Source organism: Neolamprologus multifasciatus, chromosome 22 (assembly GCF_963576455.1).
Source record: "Neolamprologus multifasciatus chromosome 22, fNeoMul1.2, whole genome shotgun sequence".
In the NCBI taxonomy this organism is placed as follows: Eukaryota; Metazoa; Chordata; class Actinopteri; order Cichliformes; family Cichlidae; genus Neolamprologus; species Neolamprologus multifasciatus.
The window spans coordinates 24361059-24377905 of NC_140459.1; the positions used below are offsets into that span (position 1 = coordinate 24361059).

The 16847-nt window shown below is 40.3% G+C and overlaps 1 protein-coding gene across 4 annotated transcripts in view; it reads right to left on the reverse strand.

Annotated features, from left to right (window-relative positions):
- Nucleotides 1-16847, reverse strand: part of fhod3a (formin homology 2 domain containing 3a) — a 65795-nt gene that overhangs the window by 35998 nt on the left and 12950 nt on the right. The window lies entirely within an intron of this gene.

A 16847-nucleotide genomic window follows, 5' to 3' on the forward strand; every position in this document is an offset into this window, starting at 1 on the left:
GGTTTTATTATTGTCTCAAGAAAAGCTAAAAGACTCACTGGGATGTGTCATTGTGGCTTGTGCGTGTGCTTGTGAGTGACCGTGTGCGTGTGCCCACGTGTAAGCCTTTGCCTGTGTTTGCTGAGTGAAGAGAGGCAGATGAAGCAAAGACAGAAAGGCACATTTCATTTATAGGTCCGCTTGGAGTTTTACTGTTTTGTTTTGGAGGACTTGCAGTTCTCATCCACGTTATTTCACCATGACCTCACATGCACTGCAGTGTGTCAGACCATTTAGCGCCAGTTCTCCATCTTAAAATCTTAATTTTCTTGAAGTAAGTGGAAAGAAGGAATTATTTCTGCTCCTGAACTAGTCGCCCCCTGTTTACGATTCTCTGTCTCAACTTAAAAATCAGCCTTTGCCCTTTCACTGTTGTAAATCTTGCACTGATGGATGCTTGTGTTAAATACGGTAAAACATCAGGCTTTTTTTTTCTCTATTGGATCTTTATGATGAGGCAGAGTGCTGTCATCCTTAATATGATCATCTCAGGTGTACAGAAGGTCTACCAGCTTCGAAACCTGTTTGCTAAGGGTTAGCTAATCCAAACAAGGAGGGTGGCCTTAAAGGAAGACACCAATGTAAAATATTAAACTGAAACTGAACATTCATCCCCGTTAATTATGTTGCACAACGTATAAATATCCTCCACCATGTGCAGAGTCTATAACTTAATAAGAACCTCTCCCAGTGTGCTAACTGTTACTGCTACTGTTGGAGCTCAGTTTACATTTTAAAATTTCTTAAACACCACAAATGAGAGCAAACAGAAGATCTTAAGATAAGATATCTGCTGTGTGTTAAAGTCAGTCCTTGTTTTTCCCATCCAGTAACACAACACATTGTATTTTGAAGTGAGTATATAATAGCAGATAATGTAATGGAAGAGCCTTGACTGTCGCACGTGTCCGTGTTGTCAGCGGGGAAGCAGGGATTCCCCTGGTGCCCAGGCTGCCTGTTAAGTTGTTCAGGAGTGGTCAGATCGCTCCTTCTATTCCTGCCATAATAAGATTAGCGCTGTGACCCTTTAGCTTTGACTAATCCCTCAACATTTCCTGCACCATCTACACATCTCCAAACAGAAAAACACACAGGCCAGTTCAGGCTACGCTAGACCTAATCCTCTGCAGTTACACTCAAACTGCATGGTTTTTTGAGGCACTTGTTACACAAGGTAACTGTGTTCTACTTGCGCTTAATTGGCATTAGCAAGGGAAAACAACAATCTGCTACTATCATAAGACAGAAAGACAATCACAAGAATAAGGTACTGGATTTACTCTGTGCACTTGTGTATTTTTTTAGCCACAGCAGATACTTCATTGTAGAAAAAGTGCTCTAAAATGAGCTTCCTCCTAACATAAACAGGAAACAGGCAAAGTCATTGACTAGTTAGCATAGTAGAGCACGTGGGAGCTAACTGATGCTCTTATGGGTTGCTAGACAGAACCCAGATTAGACATGCTAACAATTTTATGCTAGCTAGTTTGCTCAACGACTAAAGTGGCAATATGTCAGCAGTGGCTTAGATCAGCGGTCCCCAACCCCCGGGCCTCGGAGTCGTTTGGTACCGGGCCGCGAGAGTTGAGGCTTAGGTGTGAAATGTATGGTTTTCAGGGTTTTTATCGGTTTTCAGCGTTATTTTGTTATCGTTTTTATCGTTAACTCGGTTTTCCTGGGTCTTTTCACGTGTGTTATGAATAAATCTTTTTTTCGGTACCGGTACTAGTTTTATTTTGTTGTATTTATCCGCGACACCTTAAAGTCGTGAAAATATTGTCGGGCATAAACCGGTCAGTGGCGCAAAAAGGTTGGGGACCGCTGGCTTAGATCATCCTGTCCCCAGGTGGATCTATTATATTTATTCAGTGTTATATATCCTGTTATAGAGCAGTAAATGCACATTAACATGGCCAAAGTTTTAAATAGTAAGTACGTAAGAGTTTATTTAAATATCATTAAATATCACAAAGTGCTTCACAACAAAAAATGTTAAAAAAAAGAAAAAGAAGTTAACTAAAAGCAAGTTTAAAAAGATAAGCTTTTAGCTACTTTTAAAAGAAACCACCCATCTCAGGCTTAGACCACAGTCTGGGGCCCAATGTGGTAAAACCTCTGTCTCCTGTAGTTCTTAGCCTTGTATGATTCATAGCCAGCAGGCCATGATCACAAGACCTCAGGGACCTGCTGAGGATGTATGGATGTAAAAGTGCACTGATGTATGGCAGTGCTTGCCCATGCAGAGCCCTAAAAGTCAAAAAGCAGAATCCTAAAAAGGACTCTGAAGTTGATGGGGAGGCAGAAGACTTTGTTAGTAACTTTCTGCAACAACTTGCAGATTTTCCAATGATGCTTTGTTGAGACAAATGATGGAGGAATTACAACAATTTAGATGATTTTTTTTTAAAAAAAAGGCATGAACAATAATTTTTAATTCAGAGTGTGATACAACAGAGATCATCTTAGCAATATTTCTTATATAAAAAAATCAAGCGCCAACCAGAGATATCCTGAGGTCAGCACATGTGAAAATAATCCCTACAAGCCAAAAGCTCAGGTTTCAGACTGCTCTGAACACTTAGTGTCAGACAGGTTTTTTTCTACTTTTGTATCTTTCTGATGCCATAGAACCTGTATATTCCTTATATGGTCATTCCATATGGTTTATGTGAGATCAATAATTTTTCCAAACTGTAAATACTGAAAAGCTCCCAGTAGCTCCCAAGGCTAAAAATATATGACCATTAAACAATTCTGCAAATTGATGAGTAGACTAAAAACCTGCAGCTCCTTTCACAGCCACAAGGTGCTGGCTCCAAGCTCAGCGTCAAAATTGTCACTAGAAATTTCCAGTAACTAAATATTTAGCCCTCACTCGGGGGGGGGGATGTTGCTTACTGTACTGACCCTAGCTCCGCCCACCATAAATCCTGTTGGCACCACAGATTAACATAGTGCTGACGGTAAACCCCTATGATACATATGCTACCTCTGCGATCCTTCTGCTTCCCTTTTCTGATCCTTTTCAAGTCATTCTGTAGCTTAAATACTGAACATAATTAAGCTCAGCTATAGCCATTCATTGGAAAAGGAAAAAAAAAAAAGAAGAGTGTCTACAAAGGAAATACATGCGGGCTAAGGGGAAACCCCATTACAATCCCCGATACACCAAATAAACAAATGTAACCTCTCTACCAACAAAGATTACACATAAACCATTTCTTCTACTGTATGTGCTTTGAACGGGGGGCGGGGGGGGGGGGGGCGGGTGTCAGTGTGACACGTCATTATTAGGCATGGGATATTTACAGATAACTATGCACTGAGGTCAACCAAGGGTAATATTTTTCTGCAGGGTATAACTGTCTACTGGCCAGCCAAGAGAAGGGTCACAGCTGGTAGCCCTACATTTAATCTCAGTTATAACCGCTGACTCGTGTTTCTGGTGGATTTCATTGCACCCCTTAAAAAAAAAGAAAAAAAGAAAAGCTCCCATGCGGCTGTCTGGGCCGATCAGTCAGCTGGCTTTAAACTAGGTCTGATCAGTGTGATCTAAAATAAAGAAGTGCGAGGAGGATGAAGTGTAATGGCACGCTGGAGAGCTTGATTTAATCCCAGGAAGTCTTTCCCTCTCTGTGCCGGTGTCACGCTAAATATAGGAGAGCAGGGTATCAAGCATACTGTAACAGCCCCGGACACTAGGTTCAAGCTTTGTTCAGGTCAGGAGGTGCACTCTGTGTGCGTGCTGCCCTGTAACACTTTACATTCAGTCAAATTAAACAACAATCAACTAGATGAGACGTTGTTTTTGTTTTCACTTCACTTTAAATCAAGTAAAATTCTATAATATTAATAATAACAATAAAAAAGTTTATACACAAATTGAAGATTTGTTTAATTCATTTAATTCGGTTATTGATATTTGAGGTGACTAAACTCTCAATCTAAGGTAAAAGCCAGTGAAAGACTAGCAATTACATAACTGTAACCCTGCTTTTGTTTACCGCACGTTTCTCACCATTTACGTGAATGTATGCATCTGCAGAGTGGCATAAAAGATGAAATACTCCATCTGCTGTAACCTCATATTTGGACAATAATGCGTGCTTTCAGTCACATGTCAAGTGAAGTGAAAAGGAAAAGTTGGCAGACAGAAAAGGTCAGACTGCTGAGGACAACTCGGTTATTTTGCGACTGTCTATTTTTTGTCTGTTGGTCTTGGCCTGCAGTACAAGCACTGGAGGCTGCTGATGGTACAGATAGAGAACTCATAGGCCCGGGCTATGGGTTTGTGTTTGAGAGGGAATGAAAGGAAAACACATATGAACAGCATGTGCAGTTTAATACAATTCCCATAAATTCGTCCCCAGAGAAACCATTCGTGATCATACAACAGCAAACACAGAACTTTGTAGTAAACGACGTGCTTGAATATCTGTGCCGTAAAAGAGCTACAGACTACAACCTTGAACCGTGATGAAGGCTATCAGCTGTGAAAGAAGCTCAAAAGCAGATGTCTTCAGTGAAGGAACTCATGACCACATAAACACATTCGAACAACTAAAAATATGCATGCTCACAAAGGCACTCAGTCCCCACACACTGCACTGCAAGACCACACTGTGCCCTGTGCCCTTCACATGCCCCTGGCACCTCTGAATTAGTCCAAACACTCACACATAAATAGTCCCTCACAACACAAACAGAAATATAGCCAGCGTCTCCTACAGGCGCCCTGTGTTACCAGAGCAGTAGCTAACAGACTGTATATAAAAGATAGAGGCAGTCACAGTGATGTTTGTTGGTGAGTGAAGCCCTGAAACCTTAAGCTGAGCAATTTATTGTAATGTTTTGAAACTGGATGAGACAAATAAGGGATGCATTACCCTGTCTGATTATCCTTTTTGTCTCTAATGGGACAATAATTTACAAAATGAATGTTACATTGTATCCAACGAGGTCTAGAAATAGCGAAGGAGCTGATAAAGTCACAAGTGGGCTAATTTTCCATTAAGATTTTGCTGATTTCTGACCCTAACAGAAAAAAACAGGTTTAAGGGTCTTCCACACTGGTTCATAAGCTAGGCCCATCTTTAATATACAGTTTGTGAGCATCCTTGTCATAGTGCTTTGTAAGTGTGACCTTTTCTCCTAATTAACCACATATTTTTCATAAATACACTTCTGCTACACCAAACAATCCGGTTTCATCAACTTCTTTACATTTTTTCTTTTAAAAAGCATTGCTGTTTAACTGCTGATGAGTTGGTCTGTAATAATGCTTTCATATGAAGTGTAATATGTGTTTTTCTCTGGTGTGCAGTCAGACACACCAGCTGATTGTGGGAAATACTCTGGTGTCCGGGCCCACATGCAAATGTGCACACGTGAAACAAGTGCCCAGTGTTTTCCCTTGCACTTCCCCCACCCTTTGTCATTGTGACTTATGCATTCTCACGCTCAATGACGACATCGCTGCAAGTGACTGGATTCACTGGGCATGTGCAGTGACAATGCGTGTCATAATTAAGTCAAAGAGCAAAGAAACTAGGTTTTGCAGAGCTGCGTATTCACAGTTTTGTTGTTAGTTCACAGTGAGTGCTGATGGTCATATAGTGCCAAGTGACACTGTTCCAAAAAAGCCAACACATGATTCTTTAAAGGAGGTTCAAATGGCTGCAAAACTCTTTTGCTGGCTTTGAAAAATTACGTGTTCATGTTCTTGGAAACAGACGTATAAATAAAAATGTGTGCATTTAATAAATAAATATATATATATATATATATATATATATATATATATATATATATATATATATATATATATATATATATATATATATATATGACAGTGGACAACTAAGGACAGTGGACAAAAAGAGCATGGACAGCAGACATCAAAGGAAAAGGGAAAACAGATGCAGAGAGTGTGAGCAAGTTAAACACAGAGGGTGAATCCAGCACAAGTCTAACAGTAGTGAGGATGAGTAAACAGAGAGGATATTGGAGGAAACGTCCTGCTCGCTGAGTGGATTAGCTGGTTGAAATCTTGCTCTGACTCATCACGCTATTGCTTGTTATTACTCCTCCCTCATGTGTATGTGCATATTGTGTTTCCCTTTGTGTGTCCCTAATAGAGATGCCAATGTGGTGTATAAGCACAATCGCATCTTCCTGAAACTATTTCCCCTCTTGTTCTCATGGCCTACAGTATGAGTACTAGTGGCTGCTAATGGTGTGTGCCTGTGTGTAATTCTGAGAAGGAAAGAGTTTGTGTACCTGAAGCAGTGTTACAGAATTTCTCTGTGTTGGCTTTATAGAAGTAACTAACATGAACTCAAATCATATTAGAAGCAGTCCAGCCAAATCCAGTCACTCTATTAAAGAAGCCCAGTATAACCAACAGATAATCTCAATATGGTTAGTTACTTACTAACTAGTTACTAACTAGTAACTAAGTTTGAGTGAATAGCTGAGCTTCTCTACACAATACAGTATTTGGTACATAATATTGTAGTTCATAAATGTTAACAGGCAGCTAGTGCTAGCTAATACTCAGAAGTGAGCGTTGAAACCAAACACTTCCTCCATGAATCAGGTGACCTGCTGATGTTGGCTATTTTCACCAACAATGGTCAAAGGACTTTTTCAGCTGTCATTCTTCTAGCTAATGTTAGCTAACCTTAGGTCATCTGCTAAAACAAATAAATTGCTTAATACCCAAGGTAGCAGCTAACTGGCTAAGCTTAGCTTGCGGGAACCTGCTAGCAATCAAAGCAATCACTATAGCACCTATTTGCAACCACTGATCAGGGTTGTTGCTTGCAAAGGCAGGGGAATTTGGATTTTACTTAATCTTAGACACTTAGAAATTGTCATTGGCAATTATAAAGTTTTAAAACATAAAAAAGTTGCACAGCAGCCAGAAATTCTTAGCCTTTGTTAACTCCAACGCAGGTTCACATTATTGAACAAGAAAGCCACAATATATACTAAATCTAGAAAACAGTGCCATATTGGCTTTACTCTTCTTCACCTGTAAGTCAGCAAACCGTTGAGCTGTGACGTTCAGAGATCCTGGCTCGCTGCTTCAGCTCTGTCTGGCAGGTGCATTTCCTCCTTGCTTTGTTTTTCCCTTGTGTTTCTTTCCCTAAGTGCTTTACCATTTCCCTGGAAATCATCCCTCGCCCTGTCTCTTTCCACACATCCCCTAAACCCATCATCTCTGAAACCCTACGGCTGGATAAAATCCCTAGCCTGCAGATTCTCCTGATTCTGGATGTTTAGCTCGGGGTAATTGTAATGTTTTATTGCATTATGTAATACCTTCAAAATGATTAAAACAGACCAGCCAGAGCTTTTTGCCGGCACACTTGGGTGCATATACGAACAAGCCCAGACATAACACTCACAAGAGCGTACAGCCACACACACATACTCCATGTCAATATATATTTCTTACTTTCTTCCATTAAGCCCACAGAGGTTTTGGAGAGCTAACCCCAAAAAGCAGTATGTTGTGCCACAGCGCAACAGTTGGGCTTCTAATGTTTGTCAGCATGACTGGAGCGTAGGGAAAACCCTGCCACATCCACAGAAAACACAGCGTTATAACACACACCACACCACATCAGCGGATCAATAAGGAGACACACAGCTGGAAAGCAAGACCAGATTACACAGAAAAGCCATAAAAGCTATGAATACCTAGCTTTCCTGTATGTTCAGCGGATGGCTTAAAGCTAGAGAGAAGGAATAAGCAAGTAAAACCTAAGAGTTTAAGGACTTTTCATTGCCTCTGCAAAATAAATTTAAGACCTTACTGTGAGGGAAATGAAAATATACTCTGATGTAAGTTCAAACTTAACAGTGAGGTCAAATGAAACTGCATCCAAATGTTTAATTATAAACCGTAAATGGTCTGGTACTAATATGGCGCATTTCTGTTCAGCTGAGCACCAACAGCGCTTTCTATTGCAAGTCATGTTCACCCAAAACACACACAAACAGATACAGCGCGTTTATGATGGATGTGATATTGCCCGAGGGCACTTTGACACACGAATTACAGGATAAACCTTTAGACTGACCTGACTGGTAGACAGCGTGCCCTACCACATGAGACACAGCTGTATTCTAATAAAGAGACAACAATACACTGTAGCTGTTGTCAAACAGGCCAAGAGACCTATTGTTAACCCCTCTGTCAACCTCTGGTTGCTAGGGAAATTAGTAATTCCCTGACTAGTTGGCGAATTGGAGGTTGATGGCTGTCACCTGGTCCGAGCAGTCATAAAAACAGTGCTGTTGCAGAGCAGCGACCTGCTATTGCAGCTCTTCAGATTCGGTTTCACCCAGCGACTGCCAGCACCCTCCTGCAACAACCCACCAACCAGTGAGAGAACACACATTTTTCCCTAGCAACCTGTGGTTGTCAGGAGGTCACTGACCGCTCTCTTGGCATGCATGACTGGGACTAGGCTTTAGCAATACATTTTACAGACAGCCAGCAACCTTCAGTAATCATTCGCCAGCTGTTTGGGGAATGTACATTTTCCCTGTAGGCCTGTAGTTGCCAGTGTGACTGGACTGGAGACCCGTCCTCAACCACTTGTCCCTAACCACTTACCAACTGGTTGGCAAATGCGCAGTTTCCCCAAGTGACCTGTACAGTATTTGCCAAAGGGTTGCTTTAGGGTTGCCTACACTCTAAAAACTAAAACTGACATTTACTTAAAATTTTTGAGGCAACACTTTTACACCTAAAAATATTGAGTAGATTGGAAACTAGTCAAATCTGTTCAATATACTTGATCAATTGAATAACTAACGGTTAAACATATTAAGTTGTAATGAATAATTGTAGTTGTTACACAAACATGAAAGAATTGAGTAAATAACACTGACATGCTTGGTCAATGTAACTGAAATATAGATGGTTAGTTAATCCAAAATTTTGTTCCATTTACTTATTATTGTAAACTGAACGTAATCAAAATTGTATTTAATATTAACTATGGTAAATGGCTTGTACTTGTATAGCGCTTTACTTAGTCCCTATGGACCCCAAAGCGCTTTGCACTACATTCAGTCATCCTGAATGTGTGTGTGAATCATTCAGTCATTCACACACTGGTGATGGCATGCTATATAGCAGCCACAGCTGCCCTGGGGCACCACCGGGCCCTGTGACCACCAGTAGGCAGTAGGCGACCGAGAGTGTCGGTGCTGGGGCTCGACCGGCAACCTTCCGATTACACGACAAACTGCCAACTCTTGAGCCACGATCACCCCCTAACATTCAAACATGAATGTTATTGTATTTCACTGGTAGTCTACGTCTAAAAACCCAAACTAATATGTAGTTGTGTTTTTCATAATACATGTATGAAAAATGACCACATGTTAAACATTTTTCCAAATGAAAACGTAATTTTCATAAACATGGCAATAACTCGAAATAAACAAGCACTAAAAAGACAAGAGCCTTTCCCCTTTTAGCTGGCAAACCAGGACAGCAAACACAAAAGCTCAGAGTACTTAAAAAACAAAATGAGCAAAACAATGAAAAAGGCTCATGGTACTCAATTACTCTACGTTAACGTGTTTTACTTACACTTTTCAGTTGTAGTTGCTGACAATAAATAATATTGATTTGAATAATTAATGATTTTAGTACAAGATACTGATAAGTATAGATACCTATTTCTCAAATATTTTGATTCAATTATAAACAAAAATATTAAGAACATGCAAAGAAGGTATTCTGTGCACCACATACTGATTTTTTTGTCTGAGATAAATGTAAATAAATACCTTAATTTAACACAAACACATACGTTAACATTTTAGACATTTATTTCAACTTATCAAACTCAAATAATTACTAAAAGGATATTTATAGATTTTATCAGGCTCATCTAACTTATATTTATAGTGATATTTACTAAGCCTCTGAATTACTTTTTAGAGTGTAAGCCACAAGTTGGAAACATCGACAAGATAAAGCCTTGCAATTCTTTCCAGAAACCAACATTAACCACCAAAAATCATAAATGCGAATCTCTTTGTCATTAAACTCGCACCTTCCCTCTCTCTAAAAGGCTAGCTAGCAAGCTCTTTTTCATTATCATCAATTTGAACATTTCCATAAGTGCACCGCAAGCTAGAAAATCTGGCGCCAATGCAACTATAAACATTTAATCCCCTCAAACTGGATTCTCCTTCATTGCCTGCACATGTGCTTTTTCCAGAGGTTCCAATTTTAGCAATAGATGCAACATAATCTACTACTGAAGTGTAAATAAAGTCAAACAGCATTAGTGCAGCAGGAGAAGAGAACGACTACAGAAAAGATAAATGCTGCAGAAAAAATACAAATATGGACACATAAACATACATTTTCACAGAAGACGCTCTGGTTGTGCATAGATGAAGCAGACTGAGCGGCAGGACTAAACTTGTCTAACGCTTTGCACACAGTTCATAAGCATTGCGAAATATCTTTGTTGACTCAGAAGTTAGCGGGAGGATGGTGCACAACTTCTTGAGCCAAAGCCACAGGTGTCAATCAGAACGATGAAGCATGAAGATTATATGGAGCTGAGCTGAGTAAATATAGATTCAGAGGAAAAACAATGCAACCCAGGAAAAGGAAGAAATGTTGAGGTTAAACAACTGCAGCTGAGTCTTTTTGAATAATATAATTCAAGATATGGTGGGAAACATCAACAGGGGACAAATGGACGGTGGATTAAAAAGTAGGGTAGCACAGTTATTAGAGGGCACCATGCCAACAACTTGACTGCTCAGTCACAGATGTCCTGCAGCAATACCCCCTCCCAGCTTACCCATTAGCAAGCATTATCTCCATGCTACACCATGCCATTACCCGGCCTTATCTCCCACAGCAGGGGGACACCAATGAAGTAAATCGCTGTCAGAAACAGCTGTAGTCATTTCTTTTTATATAGCATCTTATAGCCAGAGTGAACAGAGGTCCTGTCAGTAAATCTAGCCTAAGTAGCGACTACTCATTTATCACTCAAGACCACCCTGTTGGCAAGCTTAAAAAGATTGTAATTTCTCTAACTCTCACTGATGCCATGAAATCCTTAAAATATCTGTAGTAAACCCTCGTTTGTTTGTTTTTTTTTCTTGTTGGTTTTTGCATAGGGCCCTGTTTTATTCAGTAAAGGCAGGATCAAATTATAAAACTGAAACTGAAATGAAGATTCTGATGTGTGAATCCTGCAGTGAGCCGAAGATAAGACAGATACAAACACAATCTTCAAGTTTTCAACGAGTTGCTAGTTTGTTATGTAACAGTAGAACCCGCGAAAATCAAAGCGAGTTAAACTTCCCTCCACCCTAACCTTTGGCCTCCACCTCTTCTTGACAATACGATGGGGGGTGATTAGAGACAGATAATTGGCGCGCAGAAATCCAAGCCAATTTTTTTAAAGGGCTAAATTCCAGAGTTCAGTGCTAAGGGATTGAAAAGGGTCCAAAACACATGCAAGGCCTTTTGTTCTGCACTCCGACTCTTTTGTTTCACCTGCTGTACCACTCATTACAGGGAGCTTTACCTGTCAGAGAACATACCCTCGCTGTTTTTGATCACTTGAATTACTGCATATCCTTTGACTTGAGGAGAGGCTGGGAAATGAGGCTGCATGGGAAACAAAAGCTTTGGGAATCTAAAACCATTTACTTCCTCAAGCTCAGGTCCAGAGCCCTGGGAGTTGGAAGGTTCTGCTCATAGACAGCGTAAAAAGAAGGATGTAGCTTTCAGAGGTGGGGCATCGATAAAGGATGGTATTGTAATATTTTTCTTGGCAATATTGTATCGATATTGGGGCACTAAACATCCTTTTTTTTTTTTTTTTATTAAATACATCAAATAAGATAAGATAAGATAACCTTTATTAGTCCCACACGTGGGAAATTTGTTTTGTTACAGCAAAAAGTGGACAGTGCAAAGCTATATAGCAAAAATTAGAGAACACAGGAATAGAATAAGATACTGTACACAACTGTACAGAATAGAATAGAATAAAATAAAATACTATATACAATACAATAATATATACAATAGGATAAAATAGAATTCAAATGCTATATACAACTGAGTAAAAATACAACTTTGTCAGAAAAAGACAATTGCACTTAGTCTCATTGCACATGTGTGGGTTTGTGTTTGATCAGCTGCAAATATATTCTGGGAATACTACAAAATGGCTAATCTTCTGCACCAACATCCTAAGTTAACGTTAGCCAAGCAAACTTACATTAAATCAGCTCAGCTGAAAAACCAACGTCGCACTTAGCTTATTATTGCACATGCACGATCACTTTTGACTGTAAGGCAATTACACAGGGCATCTAAAAGGAGGCAACCTTTCTGCAAACAGTTGCAGTCTGACTTGGACTGACTGCAATCACTCTCAGAGAGATGATCAGAAAAGTCTGCAAATAATTGCTGTCTAATTTATAAATTAGACAGATCGGCAACATGTTGCCATCGGTCTTGATTACTCTTTGTCAATGAGCACAACATGAGGGAACTCGACTCAACTGGCTGCAAGCCGTTTGCATTGTGAGTGTATTTAATAGCAGACTGTCTTATGGCAGCATTTATGGCAGGAGTTTAGTGACAGTGTTGGCAGGTTTGACAATCTCATTTAGCAAAAAAAACCCAAAAAACAAAACTAAGGTGCGAGAACGTTATCTTACTGGATAAATCAGAGTTTGAGAACATAGAGAAAGAAAGGCAATAAAATACAATATATGTTATTTGCAATACTTAGCATATCACAAAATGTTAAAAACTGAAGTATACTGTATTGTACAAGTATTGTGATAATATCGTATCGTGGGGTGATTCCCGCCTCTAGTGGCTTCCAGGTTTGGTGAAGCCACCAATGCAAAACTTCCTTGAGTCTGCACTTAGTGGACACTTTCCTGATGACTTCATGGACTCGTCGCCTCATTCGTGTTATTCAGAGAACAACATTAAATCCATATTGTGAATTTTGATCATTCTAAGAGTCTGAAAGGAGTATTATCTACGGTATGCTCACTGGCTTGTGACTGACCAGTTCTTAGCCACTCGGAATATTGATTTCACAATCATATCCATCCTTTATTAGTAACATCTGGTTTAAAAACATCAAGATGACCACGGTGAAAACACTCATCCCAAGAAACTGATGAGTTACATGACGGCAACTACGTCCATCTTACTGTCTATGTTTCTGCGCGGTAAACGGGAAACCGCCAAAAACTGCAGTTCCTTGAATTGCCACTAGGGGCTAGTTCAAAGAGCGAGTCAATCACCAATAATTCTAATATTAAAATTTCCAACTTTAACAGGAGAAATAAACAGGTTTGCAGCCTGGTACAATTTTTTACAAAGAGTGAATTTACAGATTGACTGGCTTTAGTCCATATGTAAAATTCCTGCAGTCAGAAAAATTCATCAGAAGTACAACAAGAGGTAAACTTCCTATCATCCTTTCCCTTCCTACCTCAAAACTTTTAATACCCCCAGAACTCCCTGATCTCCATCAATCAACCCCTTTGCTTCCTTTAACTCTCACATTTAGTGCAAAGAGGCTCCACTGTGCTGCCTCCCTCACGTGTTTCTGTGCTGTCAACACTTTCTAAAGATAACACCTCAACTTCACCCCCACCCCACTCATCAGCCAAGATCCACAACAACTCTTCGACTGTGACAGAGGCAGCTAAAATTAACCCTTAAACAAAGGGTTCTGGGCAGGCCGCGTGATGGACTGACAGAAGGGATGTGAGTGTAGGTGGAAGTCTGCACAAGCAGATATTAAAAGTTAAAAGAACAACTGAAAGAGACAGTGCAGCAGTTGAAAGTATAAATAATGAGGTTCGGGCCAAAACTTCTTAACCTGAGGCTGAGGACAGTGAGGACACCCACAATGCATAAAAAATGAACAAAACAGCCTGATTTCCCAGCGGGGTTCAGGCTGGAGACGTTCAGAAGACCTGGATCATTAAAATGCCACAAGGGCCTCTCGAGCGCAGACACAGTGCTTACACCAGCAGTCAAAGTCACGGCCTTGCTGACCATGTCAGTGTGTGTTTCTGTTCATGTACCAGGGAAAAATTCATTAACTCACAAACATAATCACACTTTGACTCACACAAACTCCCACCGTAGAGCTGCTTTGATCCCAACCGGCACGCCTGCATGTAATTCAATCTATCTGCAGAAAAACCAAGAAATGCCCAAGAATGCTGCGTTTCTCTTAGTCATTCACACTTTTCTCATCCCTGTAATCTTGAAAGAAGATCACTGGATGACTGAAGGAGATGTATCCAACATTTAGCCTCAATACAATGACGTTTAGATCTTTGCTAATTGAACCTAGAAGGTCACGAGACCGGTAAGATTAGGAAAATCTGTAAGGAATGGAGCATTTCATGCATTGCAATCATAATACACGCACAGCTTTTCAGTCACAAACATTTCATTTTGCACGTAATGTGCATCCTTGAATGCAACGTGATTTTTCATTTAGCGGACAGTTTGCTGTCCACCACTCGGAGGATTTGAAGGTTAAGGCCTAGAAGGATTAGAGAACGTTAAACGGGTGGATGAGTGGACAGCTGAAGCGACACTGAGTGATGGGGGGTGGACAGCAGATCTTTAAAGTGAATAGACTGCTGTGACACGCTTAAGCTATCTGCTTGTATGTCTGTTTAATGCGGCAGAATTACACACTGCCACTTCCAAATATCAAGTCCCGTGCAGATTTAGTCGTTGCCCTGCATCTGTGCCGTGCTAACGGAAATCTGGATTGCGATCAGCATAGTAAACAAACTCTATCATCGCACGTTGGCACTGGATGAAAATAAGCGATGCCCTTCAAAAGAAAATGTCTCTGCGTTGATGATGGCGATGCAACTTTTTCTAATAAGAAGCTGTTTTTCATTTTATGCGTAAAGGGACAAATAAATATAGCCCGGCGCTGTTTTTTCTCCAAACCATGGGAAGATCCCTCATAACGGCTGGATGTGTGGGTGTGTGTATTACATGGTCATGGGTGTGAGAGAAAGATTTAGCTTACATCAATCCTCAGTGCATTCACTCAGGCCCATCAGAGGATGAAGAAAAACACTGTAGCAGCTTTACATCTGTAAGCAAACAGCAGTTTATATGTTCGCAGCAGATGGCTGCAGATCCGGGTCAGTCCTCATCCCTTTCAGAATGAGCCCGTCTGTTTCCAACAGCCCTCGAGCCTAAAACTTTCTTTAGAGGACAGCAACTATACATCCATCATAATCTACTGAAAGGAAGTGGTTTAAGGGAAAATAGGAGGATGAAAACTGCAGTTTGCAAAAAGAAAACTTCATCTAATTACAATCTAATCACTATAAAAGGTGATCAAATGCAGCCAAATCTCTAACAGGTCCATTTCAGAATACTTTTTTTAAACTATTTTTAAGACAGTAAAAAAATGCCCCATATATACAAGAACTATATTTTTTGTACCCTTCCTAAGCACTGCTTAGACTGACCTTTCACCTCATTAACATCTCGGCCGGTCTTGATTCTAGGATCCAGAATTAGCTCTGCTATCATTGGCATGAAGAGTGTTGACCAAGTAGGAAAAAGTCACGGAGGAAATGGGTGAAGAAGGACACACCCCGGGGAGAGAAAGCATGATAGAGTGGGATGATTTTAATGGAGGGTTTTCCCTAACAAAACGTAACCACAGCGCTGAAGTGTTTCAGTGTAGTGCTTCAGCCAAATGAAAGGAAAAAACACAATCCCAAGAGTTCTCCACTGCTGTGGACAGAAAAGACACTGATAGGGTACAAACTACTGACAAGGAAGTTGCACATTATTCATCTCTATACTCTCTTGCTGCCTTATAAGTTTCTTATAACAGCGGTCCCCAACCCCCGGGCCACAGGCGGGTACCGGTCCGCGAGCTGTTTGGTACTTGAGCTACAGTACCAAGATTTGTAACATTTATAAGGTGATTGTTTAAAAGCCTGAACTCAAGAAGTGTTGATCTGATGAGCAGGAAAACTGAAAAATAGGCCAGAAACAGCCTGTTAGGTGTAACTCCACAATACCTCAGTTAGCAGGTGTGTAGCTACACCCAGATCTATCAATGTCTACAGATGGATGACTAAGCAGAAATTTAACACTGTCAAAAAAGCTGTTTTCTTCTGTTTGAGACCCTAATCACAAGTGATCGTCAGCAGAATTCATGTTCATAAAAAATTAAGCTGAAATCCATTCAATAGTTCTCAAGAGATTCAAATAATGACCTGGTAGCATTAAATAAGTTAGCTCTCAAGATCTAACATAAATGATGTGCACGTTCCTTGTCAGCAACACAGAAGATCCAGTCTGATTACATTGGCAAAGCACAAACAAGCTCAGTGGACCAGATAAGGTTTGTAGGCTCATCTTAGCTGCCTCTGCCACAGAGTTGTCCCTGTGCTTACTCTCCTCTCGTGCCCCTCCTTTGCGTTTAATCTCATAACTTTCTCTTCAGACTTAATATTTGAACTTTACTGCTGTAATCTTTTTTCCGCCCTCTCACATAAAGTGAAAGTCACACCTCTCTCCCTGTTGTTTTTCTCCCCGTATAGCAGAGATGAGTCAGGAGCATCACACTGTGACGACTTCACCAGAAATCAGAAGCTTCTCTGCAAAAAGGCTCACACACGGGAATGTTTTTTTTCTCAGCGTGTCCAAAGATGTGGCAAAAATATGAAATTGCCACGTTAAATTTAGAGAAGTTTCACACACACCA